At 37.3% G+C, this 13,489-nt stretch overlaps 1 protein-coding gene across 4 annotated transcripts in view; it reads left to right on the top strand.

The window, feature by feature from the left end:
- Positions 1-13,489, top strand: part of MCM9 (minichromosome maintenance 9 homologous recombination repair factor) — a 124,422-nt gene that overhangs the window by 43,216 nt on the left and 67,717 nt on the right. The window lies entirely within an intron of this gene.

The raw sequence follows: 13,489 nt of genomic DNA, 5'->3' as shown, positions 1-13,489 counted from the left end.
GTGTTACAGTGAGACTCGTTATAAAACTCACTTTTGGTGGATGTGCAGCATGAAGGACTGAGAAGATCTACCTGGATGCCACTAATGTGGCTTATTTTCTTTGAAACTTTTCGTTTAACACGTCATGTACCATATACAACAGTATTTAAGAAGAAAAGATTCCCCGACATTTCACTGGAAGCTGCAAGAATTAGCTCCAGGCTTCTCCTGTCTTAACTCTTATATTATTGCTTGTCAGAAATACTAAAGGGTCGTTGAACACTTTGTGCAATAGTTTCCTCACCATTGACACTACCTTACTCCAGGAGAGATCCAAAAGGATTCCTCAGATATGTCCTGGCATATTTCTAATTTAACTGATATGCTGTAGGAAAAAAAGAATTGTGAAAGCCTCTGTCTGGTTTCAGAGGCAATCAATAGGACCTGTTGCTGAACAACTTTGGTGACTCCCAAACAGCTAATTATACAACAGATGGGTCACTGTGAATGTCTTCCTTTATTAAGTACCCAAGGGGGTCCCACATGATGTTTGGAGGGCTGCATGGAATGTAATCCCCCAATCACTTCTCACTGTGGGTTACTTGGAAGGATGACTGAGAGAGATTTTATCAGCTCTAAGATGAGCAAAGCCTAAGCTAGTGCTTAGGGCAGAAATAAATGGAACTAGTTACTTGTTGTTTTAGACTGAATTATGTCTCCCCCAAATTCGTATGTTGAAGGACTAATCCCTGGTACCTCAGAATGTGACTGTATTTGGAGATTAAGTTAAATGAGGTGGTTAGGGTGGGCCCTAATCTGATCTCACTGGCGTCCTCATAAGGGGAAATTTAGATTTACAGAGAAGCACCAGGGTCACACGCACATAGAGGAAACACAGCAAAAAGGTGGCTATTTGCAAGCCAAGCAAAGAGGCCGTAGAATAAACCAAACCTGCCAACACTATGATCTTGGATTTCTAGCTTCCAGAACTGTGAGAAAATAAATTTCTATTGTTTAAGCCACCCAGTGAGTGATATTTTGTTATGGCAGCTCTAACAACCTAATATAGCTGTAAAATATTTTCCTCCTCAGAACTAAACTTATTTGAGAATATAATCTTACTGAATCCAAATACTGATCAGTTCCCAAGCACTTCCTGTGGGGGAAATGACGTGGTGGTTTAGCCATGCCAGCAAGGGTGTGGCATGTGTGGAGAGATGTGCTGTTGCCATTCTTTGGAGGAAGTATGTACCACTGGGCATATAGCTTGAATTCTGAAGACACAAGATGCAGCTTACTCGCATGGATTCACGACTCTTCTACAGAGAAGTGAAACTTGAAGTCAAGTTGAGGTCATACACAAAACAAGATGAAAGAGCGAATTCAAATATACTAGAATTGAATTAAATCAAAATGTGCCGAATTAAAATATATTAGAACTAGGAATTAAATTGAGTGTCAGCCCCTGCCTACTGCAAAAGTTATCATAGGAATGCAAGTACTAACCTCTAGTTTTTGTTCAAATCTAGATTTCCACCTGGGGTAATGATACTATCACTGTTGAATTATCTTCTCATTTGTATTATTACCAACTTAAAACCTTTTCTCATGTAAGGCTTGTTTCAATATGGTCTTTAGTTAGTTGAAAAGGCTCCTTTTTATTTATTAGAAATAGGTCAAAATTTAATGATAGTTTTAAATAAAATTTTCTGTATAAATGTAGACTAGAGATTTGATGGAGTTTGTGGACATTTCTAAATGGAGTAAATTGTACAATAATGATTTCAATAATTATTACATACATACAGAGAGCAATTTTTGTGTGAAAATTTTATGCTAGGCTCTGAGAAAGTCAAAGACATACAAAGACCTTATGGTTCAGTAGGAAAGGTAACTAATCAAATAAGTATGATGCGGAATAGAAAGTGTTAGATGCACCTGTAACCAGTTATGTTAAAATAGGCAAAAGAAAAAGTGTTTTCTTGACCATTTGTAAAAAACTTTAAAATACCTATGTTTTTGAGCCTCACAAACAGGAATGGTAGGAGGGTAAGATATCATCCCATATATGAGGATGCTAGTGCTCAGAAACCCATTCCTCTAATGACTGTCCTACCTTTGTACTCTCTGCCATGTCAGGTAAATTTTAGAGTGGGCTTCGTATGTAGAAAAAATAGATTGCTATCACTTTCTGGAAGAACCTACAGATTGGCGGACACTCCAGTAATGATTTGATTAATGAACTCTTGAGGAACAAAGCTCCATTAATGAGTTGGTCCAGGTGCATACTGGGAGAGAGAAGGAGACCCAGCCAAGGCAAAGCTGGGGGAGGCTCCACACGGGGGTACTACAGATGTCAAGCCTCCTGTTGAAAAAGGCGTCCCTTGGAAGGTGTAGGGGATGGAACTACACATTCTGGAATGCATCCTTATAGTTTTTATAAGGTTTCCATGTCTGTTACATAGTGTACCCTCTCCCCTTCTCTGCTCCACCTCACTAATAAAAGTTTCACTCTTTTGTGTTCTTTGCTACCCACCATTGTGTTAGAAGTTTGTTGAAGATATAAGCTATATCTGATCCCTTATCCATAGCTGGACTATACTGTAAAATACCTTTTAGATAACCATACATTACATCAGTCAACTTTCTGAAGCACTGTAATTACATTTATTGGCAATTTCTTGGTGTTTATATCATTATGTTGTTTTTGACCAGAAGAATATGAATGGAAATGCCTAAAAATTATTTTCTGTTTCTTATACTTAGTTTTTTGCCCATGTCTTCTTAGTCCTCTTATCAATCAAGGTCTTTCTAAACTCATTTCTTCTTGAACTCAGTCTCTACTTGCAGTCCATCTTCCTTCATGTTTTATAGTATATTCCATTCTTTTCTCTCTAACCCTCTACTGCTCTCATTCATCAGAGGTTCACTTTTTAATACCAGAAAAAAAAGCAGTAATCAGTAGAGAAGACTCAAATCTTTAAAACATCTCTAGGCTAGACCACTGCTTGTACAAAGCCATTGCTAAGCATAGCAGCTTTTCTAGTTGGTTACTATAGAGACAAATGACATTAGATGGAGTCATGCTTGGCAGAAGCTAGGCAAGTAGGCTTTGTGAGATTGGAGGCCTCATATGCATGATCATTTAGAAAGAGTCAAAAACCAGAAAGGATAGGGAGGGGAAATGCTTCACAAAAGAGCTAATAGGTAATTAATTGGTAAAAATTTGGTTGGTAGAATTTGTGCCTGCTAAGGCTTTGAATCCGGCATACAAAGAATCTACATCCAAGTACCCTCTGGTATGATTACACAGTAATTTTTTTAGATAACAGCTTTATTGAGATAGAATTCATGTAACATTTAATTCACTCATTTAAAGCGTCTGAGTCAGTAGTTTTTAGAATATTCAGAGGTGTGCAGCCATCATTACAATCAATTTTAGAGTATTTTCATGATCTCAGAAAGATACTTTGTAGTCTTTAGCACATCCCCCTCCCCAGCATATCCCCCAAGCAGTAGGCAAGCACTGAATTACTTTCTGTCTGTATAGTTTTGCCTATTCTAGACATTTCATATAAATGGAATCTTACAATATGTAGTCTTTTATGACCAGCATCTTTTAAGCATAACTTATGTTTTTGATGCTTTCATTCATGTGTCATGTATTGATGCTTTATTCCTTTTTATTACCCAATAATATTCCATTGTATAGGTATACCACGTTTTATTTGTCATTTGATGGATTCTAGGTTGTTTCTACTTTTTGGCTATTATGCACAATGCTGCTGTTAACATTTGCGTACAAATTTTTTCATAGGATGGGACAAATGTTTTCATTTCTCTAGGTTTATGCTTAGGAGTGGAATTGTTGGGTCAGATATTGTAACTCTTTTTGAGAAGCTACCAGATTGTTGTTTGTTTGTTTGTTTCGAGACGAGTCTCACTCTGTTGCCCAGGCTAGAGTGCAGTGATCTCGGCTCACTGCAAGCTCTGCCTTCCGAGTTCACGCCATTCTCCTGCCTCAGCCTCCTGAGTAGCTGGGACTATAGGCACCTGCCACCATGCCCAGCTTTTTTGTATTTTTAGTAGAGATGGGGTTTCACCGTATTAGCCAGGATGGTCTCGATCTCCTGACCTCGTGATCTGCCCACCTCTGCCTCCCAAAGTGCTGGGATTACAGGCGTGAGCCACTGTGCCTGGCCACCAGACTGTTTGTTAAAGTGGCTGTACCATTTTACATTCCCACCAGCATTCCAATTTCTCCATATTCCCACCAACACTTGCTGTTATGTCTTTTTGATTATAGCCATGGTGGTGTGTGAAGTAGTATCTCGTTGTGGTTTTGGTTTATATTTCTCTGATGGCTAAAGGTGTTGAGCATCTTTCAAATGCTTATTGGCCCTATGTATATCTTCTGTGGAGAATTGTCTATTCAGATCATTAACCACCCCCTCCACCCCTTTTTTAAAATACAGATGGAGTCTCACTCTGTTGCCCTGGCTGGACTCGAACCCCTGGGCTCAAGTGATCCTCCCACCTCAACCTCCTGAGTAGGTGGAACTACAGGAGCATGCCACCATGCCAGCTCTTTGCCTATTTTAAAAATTGGGTCATTTGTCTTTTTATTATTGAGTTGTAAGAGTTCCTTATGTGTTCTACATAAAAGTCTTCTGTCAAAACATGATTTGCAAGAAGTTTCTCTAATTCTTTGGATTATCTTTTAATTTTCTTGGTGGTGTCCTTTGCAGTGTAAAATCTTTTAGTTTTGATGATGCCCATTTAATCTATTTTTGTTACGTTAGATTGTGCTTTTGATGTTATTTCTCAAAAACCATTGCCTAATCCAGTGTCATGAAGATTTACACCTGAGTTTTCTTCTAAGAGTTTTATTCTTTTAGCACCTTACATTTGGGTCTTTGATAAGTTTGAATTAATTTTTGTATATGGTGTGAAGGGGTCCGAATTCATACTTTTGCATGTGCTTGTCCAATTTCCCAGCAGCATCTGTTGAAAAGACTATTTTCCTAATGAATTGACTTGGAACCTTTCTCAAAATGAATTGACCTTAAATGTATGGGTCTATTTCTGGACAATCAATTCTGTTCTGTTGATCTATGTCCTTATGCTACTGCTACATTGTCTTGATAACTTGAGGTTTGTGTAGTATGTTTTGAAATCAGGAAGTGTGAGTCCTCCAACCTTGTTCTTCTTTTTCAATATTGGCTATTTGGCATCCTTGAATTTTCATATGAATTTTAGGATCACTCTATCAATTCTGGAAAGAAGCCACCTGGGTTTGTGACAGGGATCGCATTGAATCTATACACCCCTTTGGGGAGTATTGCTGTCTTCATGATAGTGCCTTCCAATCAGTAAACATGAGATGTCTTCATTTATTTAGTTTGCCTTTAATTTCTTTGAATAATGTTTTGTAGTTTTCCTTCTTTCTTTTTTTGATTTTTTAGGCTGGAGCACAGTGGCATAATGATAGCTCACTGCAGCCTTGAACTTCTGGGCTCAGGCGATCCCCCAGTGTCAGTATGCAGAGTAGCAAGGACTACAGGTGTGTGTGTGCTACCACACCCGGCTAATTTTTTAAACAATTTTTTGTAGAGACAAGGGTCTCACTGTATTGCCCGAGCTAGTCTCAAACTCCTGACCTCAAGCCACCCTCCCACTTCAGCCTCTTGAAGTGCTGAGATTACAGTGTGAGCTGCCACACCTGCCTATTGTCTTCATAGTATAAGCTTTGTACATTCTTGGTTAAATTTATTCCTACATATTTTATTCTTTTTGATGCGATTGTAATTGAAATATTTTTCTAAATTATATTCAGATTCTTCTTTGCCAAGTGTATAGACATACAATTGATTTTTTTTTTATATCCATCAGTCTAGCTGAGGCCATTTATGAGTTCCAATACATTTCTAAGGATTTTCTGTATACAAGATCATGTTATCTGTAAAGAGAGATAGTTTTATTTCTCCCTTTTCCTTCTGGATGCCTCTTGTTTCTTTTTCTTTCTCTCTTTTTTTTTGTTTTTTTTTTGGCCTAATTTCCCTGCCTATAACCTGCAGTACAACGTTGAACAGACATAGTGACAGCAAACACCTCTCTCTCGTTCCTGAGGTTCATGGGAAATTTTCAGTCTTTTATCACTAAAAATGATATTAGCTGTGAGTTTTTGGTAGATGCCTTTTGTCAGGTTGAGGAAACTCCTTTGTTCTTAGTTTGTTGTATGTTTTTATCATGAAAGGGTATTGAATTTTGTCAAATGCTTCTCCTGTTTCTGTTGAGATGATCATGTGCTTTTCTTTGTGTGTGTGTGTGTGTGTGTGTGTGTGTGTGTGTGTGTGTGTGTTTGGTCCGTTATTCTACTAACGAGAATACTATATTGATTGATTTTTCAGGTGTTAAATGAACCTTGCATTCCTGGAGTGAATTCCACTTGCTCATGGTGTATAATCCTTTCTACATAATGCTAGATTTAGTTTGCTAGTATTTTGTTGAGGATTTTTGCATCTGTATTCATAAGTGATACTGATCTTTAGTATTCTGGTGATGTCTGTGTCTGATTTTTGGTGTATGGGCAATACTGCCTCATAGAATGAATTAGGAAGTGTTTCTCCCTCTTTTCTCTCTATAGAAGAGTTTGTGAAATTTTGGTATTTGATTCTTTAAATTTTTGGTAGAATTCACTAATGAAGTTATCTGTGTTGTTTTTCTTCATGGGTGGTTTTAAAAATTATTATTATTACTAATTTAGCCTCTTGTTTATAGTCTATTCAGGTTTTTTTTTTCTCCTTGAGTTAGTTTCAGTAGTTGGTATAGTTCTAGGGCTTTGTCAGTTTCATCTAAGTTACTTAATTGGTTGATGTAAAATTGTTTATGCTGTTCCTTTACAATCCTTTTGATTTTGAATAATAATGCCCCATCTTTGATTCCTGACTTTACTAATTTGATTCTTTCTTTTTTGTTTGGTCAGTCTAGCTAAAGGATTGTCAACTTTTAGTTTCATTAATTTTCTCTATTTTTATTCTCTATTTCATTAATTTCTGCTCTAATATTTATTATTTCCTTCCTGTGCTTGCCAGTAGTTTAACATAGAAGCTTAGATTACTGATTTGAGATCTTCTTTGTTATTTTATTTTTTATTTTTTATGTTTGAGACGGAGTCTTGCTCTGTCTCTCAGGCTGGAGTGCAGTAGGGCCATCTGGGCTCACTGCAAGCTCCGCCTCCTGGGTTCAAGCCATTTTCCTGTCTCAGCCGCCAGAGTAGCTGGGACTACAGGCACCCGCCACCATGCCTGGCTTATTTTTTATATTTTTAGTAGAGACAAGGTTTTCACCGTGTTAGCCAGGATGGTCTCGATCTCCTGACCCTGTGATCCGCCCACCTCGGCCTCCCAAAGTTCTGGGATTACAGGTGTGAGCCACCGTGCCCGGCCAGCTATTGTTTTAATCTTAGGGTTCTTCGTTGATCTGCCTAGTTATATTATCCTGATGAATTGATGCTTTTATCCTTTTAAAATGCCCCTTTTAATTGCTAATAATTTTTTTAATTTAAAAATCTTTTGTCTGATATTATAAATACTACAGCTTTCTCATTGATGTGATACATATATATGTTCTCATACATATATATGTTTTTCCATCCTTTTACTTTCAACCCATTTGCTTCTTTGAATCTAAAATATCTCTTGCAGATAGCATATAGTTGGTTCTTTTTTATATCCATGCTCTCAATATATGCCTTTTGATTGGATTATTCAATCCATTCACATTTAATGTTACTGATACGGTTGTATTCCTATCTGCCATTTTACATTTTGTCTTCTGTATGTCTCAAGTCGTTCTGGTTTTTTTTAATTCCTTTTTTACTGCTTTCCTTTGTATCAAATGAATATTTTCTAGTATAGCATTTTTTTATTTTTGTTATGATTTCCTTAGTGGTTGTTATAGGGCTTACTTAATGTATCACAGTGTTTCAGATGTAGACTTATTTTATTTCAGTGAGATACAGAAATGTTACCCCTGTGCAATTCTATACCATTTTCCCCTTTTTATGCTATAATTGTTATACATATTTCTTCTATATATGTTACAAACACAAAAATACATTGGTATAATTATTGTTTTATGTAATTTTGTACCTTTTGAAGAAGCTCAGAAAAGAAGGAAGAGCAAGAGTTTGTTATATTAACTTTCTTAATTACTATTTCTGGCTCTCTTCATTTGTTCTTGTAGATTTGAGTTACCATCTGGAGTCATTTCCTTAATCCAATATAGCTTTCTTTCCACCTGCATTCTTTTGCTGTTACTGCCAAATATATTGCATTTGTATACGTTATAGGCCCAACAATACAATTATATACTTTTTAAAAACAATTGCTTTTTAAATCAGTTTAGAAAAGATATGTGTCTCTAAACTGTTTTTTTTTTTCTAGTTACATAATAACCTTTGCCAGTGCTCATTCTTTTTTCAATTTGAATTATCACCCAGAGAGATTTGTTTTCAACTTGAAGAACTGCCTTTAGTAATTCTTTTAAGGCATGTCTGCTAGCTACTGATGCTCCCAGTTTTTGTTTATCTGGGAGTGTCTTTATTTTCCCATAATTTTTGAAAGATAGTTTTGCTGGATATCAGACTCTGGGTTGGATTTTTTTTTTCTTTCAGCACTTTGAATATGTAATCCCGCTGCCTCTGGCCTCCACTGTTTCTGATTAGAAGTCAGCTCTTAATTTTATTGTAGCTCCTTATAAATGAAGAGTTGTTCTCTGATTGATTTAAAATTTTCTCTTTATCTTCAGTTTTCAGCATTTCTACTGTGATTTATGGGTGTGGATTTTTTTAAATGTATATCCTACTTGGATTTTGTTGAGCTTTTTGAATGTATAGTCTATTGTTTTTCGTCAAATTTGGAGAGTTTTCAGTCATTTTTTTCTACTCCTTTTAGTTCCCCTCCTTCTGGTATTTCCAATATATGTATATTGTTCTGATTAAAGGTGTACAACATTTCTCTGATGCTCTGTTCATTTTTTGTCTTGCCCTTTACCTTTGTTCTTTGGATTGCATAATTTCAACTGATCTCTCTTAAAGTTTGCTGACTTTTTCTTCTGCAATTTCAGGTTTACTCTTGAGCCATCTAGTGAATTTTTGGTTTCAGTTATTGTACATTTCAAATCCAGAATTCTTACTAGGTTTTTAAAAATCCTTTTTATCTCTTTATTGATATTCTCTATTTGTTGAGACATTGTCATCATACTGGTTTTTTTGTTTGTTTGTTTGTTTGCATGTTTGAGCACATTTAAAATGGCTACTTTGAAGTCTTTGCCCACGACATGTGACATCTCTGGATCCTCTCACAGGCAGCTTCTGTTGTCTTTTTCTCCCTGTGTGTGGGCCACATTTTCCTGTTTCTTTGCACGTCTTACACTTCTTTGTTGAAAACTGGATATTTTAATTTAGTGTATTGTACTGGTTCTTTATATTAATTCTCCTTCTCCAGGCCTTGTTTTCTATCCTTTTTTTATTGTTGTTTGCTTGCTTGTTTAGTAACTTGGCTAGGTTCTTGAAGTCTGTGTCTCCTCACAGTGTGGTCTCTGGTGTTACTCCTCAGAGGCAACAGCCTTTACATGTGTACGGTCACTGTTAGGATGATAATTTTAACCAACCTTTCCTTGACTCTCTCCTTGATCTCTGTTAAGCTATCTGCGCTGTTTGGTATCATACTCAGCTGGTAGGCTCTAATTATTGATTGCTCTGTTCTTTTTGGCAATGCCCTGAGGATAAGTTGCTCAGCACTCTGGTCCAATTAAATTTAATCGGGGATACTTTTTTGAGTCCAGTATTTGAGGTTTGTTCTGACCCCAGAAGTGCTCTTGTTGGCTGGCTGTTTTCCTGGTTCTCTATGGTAAACTAGCTGGCCTATGGTTTAGCATATAGCTATAATAGAGCTACTAGCCTTTTTGTTACTTGCTACCAAAATCTCTATTAGGCTTGAACTTCCCTGCACCTTGTTCCAAATAAAGTCAGTTTCTTGTGGGGGAAGATTCAGCTTTCCCTTTCCCTGTTTTTGTGGACTCTGTCTCCCACTGGTCAAACTCTCTGAGCTACTGCTCCAGCCAGTGGGTGGAAATGGTAGCCTCTGTCCTTATTGGCTTTGTCTTTCCAAGTGGAACCTTTACTTTATGAGTGAGCTGGATTGAAAGCATTCGGGGTGCCCATGATTCTTTGCCTGTCACACCTGTGGTAGATCCTCTGCTCTGTGCGTTGGGATTGATTGGGTGGAGGAAGGAAGAGTGTGACCTCTTGGCCACAGTCACCAGGAATATAGCCTCTGTACCTCACAGGTGGAGGGGATGAGAAATGCTTTCTACCTCTCCTGGTGCCGGTATCTTATCCCTTGGTTAAGAGCTCGTAGGGAGCGCCTCTTCTTGACCACACTCACCTGTAGTGAAGCCTCCATCCAGCTAAGCAAGGAGAGAAGGGGAGAAGCAGGAAGCAAGTCATGATTTAAGTGTCATAGACTCTCACTGTTCTCACTAAGTTTTAGATTTCAGTGAATAAATGTTTCTTCATTTACTGTATGCCCTTAGATTTTCCATAGTCTATATAAATGGTTGGATTTTAAAAAATAATTTTCACCAGTTATACTTGATTCAGTGAGGAGGATGTCCATGGAGCTCCTCACACTGCCATTGCAGAAGTGAAACCTCTGCAGTGATGTTTTTCATTTTTTAACCCTCTTTTCACCATTCAGTTTTTCTAAGTGCAGTCATTATTCCTGGTTTGCTAGTAATCTCTGGTGCCATTTTTCCTCCCTTAGTGCTTCTAATGAAGCTTTATTTGGCCACTAGTTCCATGTCCTCAGAGAGAAAATGTAATACTTACACAATAAATTCCGCACATTGACTCTCTCACTGAATTTTACCATAGGATACAAACACTACAAGTCAACAGGAAGATGAGTGCTGTTTTTTGGAAGGTGTATATAACTGTGTATTGACTGGAGTTACTAGTTGGGAAATGGAAAGTTTCAAAGAGGAAGGAAACATTCTTATCTAGATGGGGAGGGAGGCAGGACTGAAAAAGGTGGGGCTCAGGAAGGTTAGGGTATATAAATTAAACATTAGTATAAAGTTACACTTAATCCTTGGCTGACATAGTACTTCAGTGCATTATGCTTACTACGTTAGTGCATTATGCTTACTGCTTTAGTGCATACAGTAGTTCATCCGGGGTTTTGCTTTGCATGGTTTCAGTTTCCCATAGTCAACCACTATCTGAAAATACATGCGTACGTTACAGTAAGATATTTTGAGAAAGACCACATTCACATAACTTTTATTGCAGTATATTGTTATAATTGTTCTATTGTTATTTTTTGTTAATCTCTGTGCCTAATTTATAAATTACCTTATCTTAGGTTTGTATGTGTAAGAAAAACATAGTGTACACGGGGTTCAGTACTATCCACACTTTCAGGCATGCACTGAGGGTCTTGGAACGTATCCCCTGTGGATAAGGAGAGACTACTATACTTTGATATTAACAACAAATGTTTGCTGGATTGTTGAACACAGGAATCCTCTACAAGAAGAAAGAATGAATTAGTGCTCATCCCTTTGCCCCCGGCTGCTTGCTACTAACCTCCCTATTTCAGTACTAAAAACCCAAAGTTGAAAAGGAAACACATCTTAAATATAATCACCTTTTAATAATTAGGAGTACTATTTATTTCCCTCTTCTTGCCTCTCATAAGACAGAGACAAAGAGACAACTTTGTTTTCCTTCTCTCTTTTGCATTCAAGGAATTAACAAATGTGGGAAGAAATACTTAGGTGTCTTAGTTTTTAATTACCTTTGCCACAGATTTCGGGAAATGGCTGAAAGGCCTTTCTCTACTGCTAAGAGACATAGATTTAGAAGGGATTTTTAGAACCTTTAGTCCTTTAGGCAGTTACCTACTCATTGCATAAATACCTTTTTACACTATCCTGACAAGTGGACATTCTACTTTGACTTACTTTGATGAAAAGTTCACTATTTTATAAGGCAGCTCATTTTTCTTTAAACACCTTGAGTTTCCAACAGTTCCTTGTAGACTTCTACATGTTCGTCTCAGCTAATTTCTTTTGAAGCTGCTCCAAATTTATGTAATTCCTGTTCCATAGAAGAGTTTTCAGGGTGTATAAAAATTTTGATTCTCTGTATTTTTTTAATTAGGCTAAACAGACCCAATGTTACAAACCATTCTTTAAATGGTATTATTTGCATGTCCTTCATTATTTCATTGCCCTTTTTATTCTTTCTTTTCTTTGTGTGTGTGTGTGTGTGTGTGTGTGTGTGTGTGTTTTGAGGTGAAATCTCACTCTGTTGCCCGGGCTGGAGTGCAGTGGCATGATCTCAGCTCCACCTCCTGGGTTCAAGTGATTCACCTGCCTTGCCTCACAAGTGGCTGGGATTACAGGGACCCAGCACCATGCCTGGCTAATTTTTGTATTATTAATAGAGACAGGGTTTCACCATGTTGGCCAGGCTGGTCTCAAACTCCTGACCTCAAGTGATCCACCCACCTCAGCTTCCCAAAGTGCTAGGATTACAGTCATTAGCCACTGTCCCCAACTTAGTCCTTCTTTTTATTAGTTTTTTTTTTTAATTTGATGTCCCAACATGGACATTAAAACACTAGATCAATAATTGGTATCCTTTTTCTGTAAAAGGCCACATACTAGTATTTTTTATTCTGATGGCTGTATAATGTCTATAACAACTACTTACCTCTGCCATTATAGTATGAAAGCAGCCATAGATAGTATGTAAACAAATTAGCAAGATTGTATTCTAATAAAATTACGTTTCCAAAAACAGGTAGTTGGCCACATTTTGTCCATAGATCCTCTAGAAGCTGTCTAATCGGTGCAGAATCTAATGTGATTATGTCTACACTTGTGAATGCTATTCTTGTATTAATGCATTTTTAAGATTGTATTCAGATATTTTGACTGATATTAGTATAGCTTCCTCAATTCTATTTTGGTTATTGTTTGAACAAAATATCTTTTTCCGTCCTTTCACTTTTAACCTTTTAACCTATTTGTGCCTTTAAGTCTAAAGTGTGTCTCTGGCAGACAGCACATGGTTGGATCGTGGGGTTTATTTTTTTTCCCTCCATTCTAATAACCTTTACCTTTTCATGAAGTTGTTCATCTGTTTGCATTTAATGTAATTACTCACAAGGCAGGATTCATGTATACTGTGTTCCTCTTTGTTTTCTACATGTCTTATGTCTTCTTTGTTCTTATAGTCCTCCATTTCTGCCTTCTTTCATATTTTTTGTTTGTTTCATTTTGTTTTTGAGACAGGGTCTTGCTCTGTTGCCAAGGCTGGAATGCAGTGGCATGATCTTGGCTCACTGCAACTCTAACTCTTGGGCTTAAATGATTCTCCCAACTCAGCCTCCCAAGTAGCTGGGACTACAGGCGTGTGCCACCTGCCCAGCTAATT

Source organism: Trachypithecus francoisi, unplaced genomic scaffold, assembly GCF_009764315.1.
Source record: "Trachypithecus francoisi isolate TF-2019V2 unplaced genomic scaffold, Tfra_2.0 Lachesis_group15, whole genome shotgun sequence".
NCBI classification, from domain to species: Eukaryota; Metazoa; Chordata; class Mammalia; order Primates; family Cercopithecidae; genus Trachypithecus; species Trachypithecus francoisi.
The sequence above is the reverse complement of the archived record's forward strand: the minus strand, read 5'-3'. Positions and strand labels throughout refer to the sequence as shown.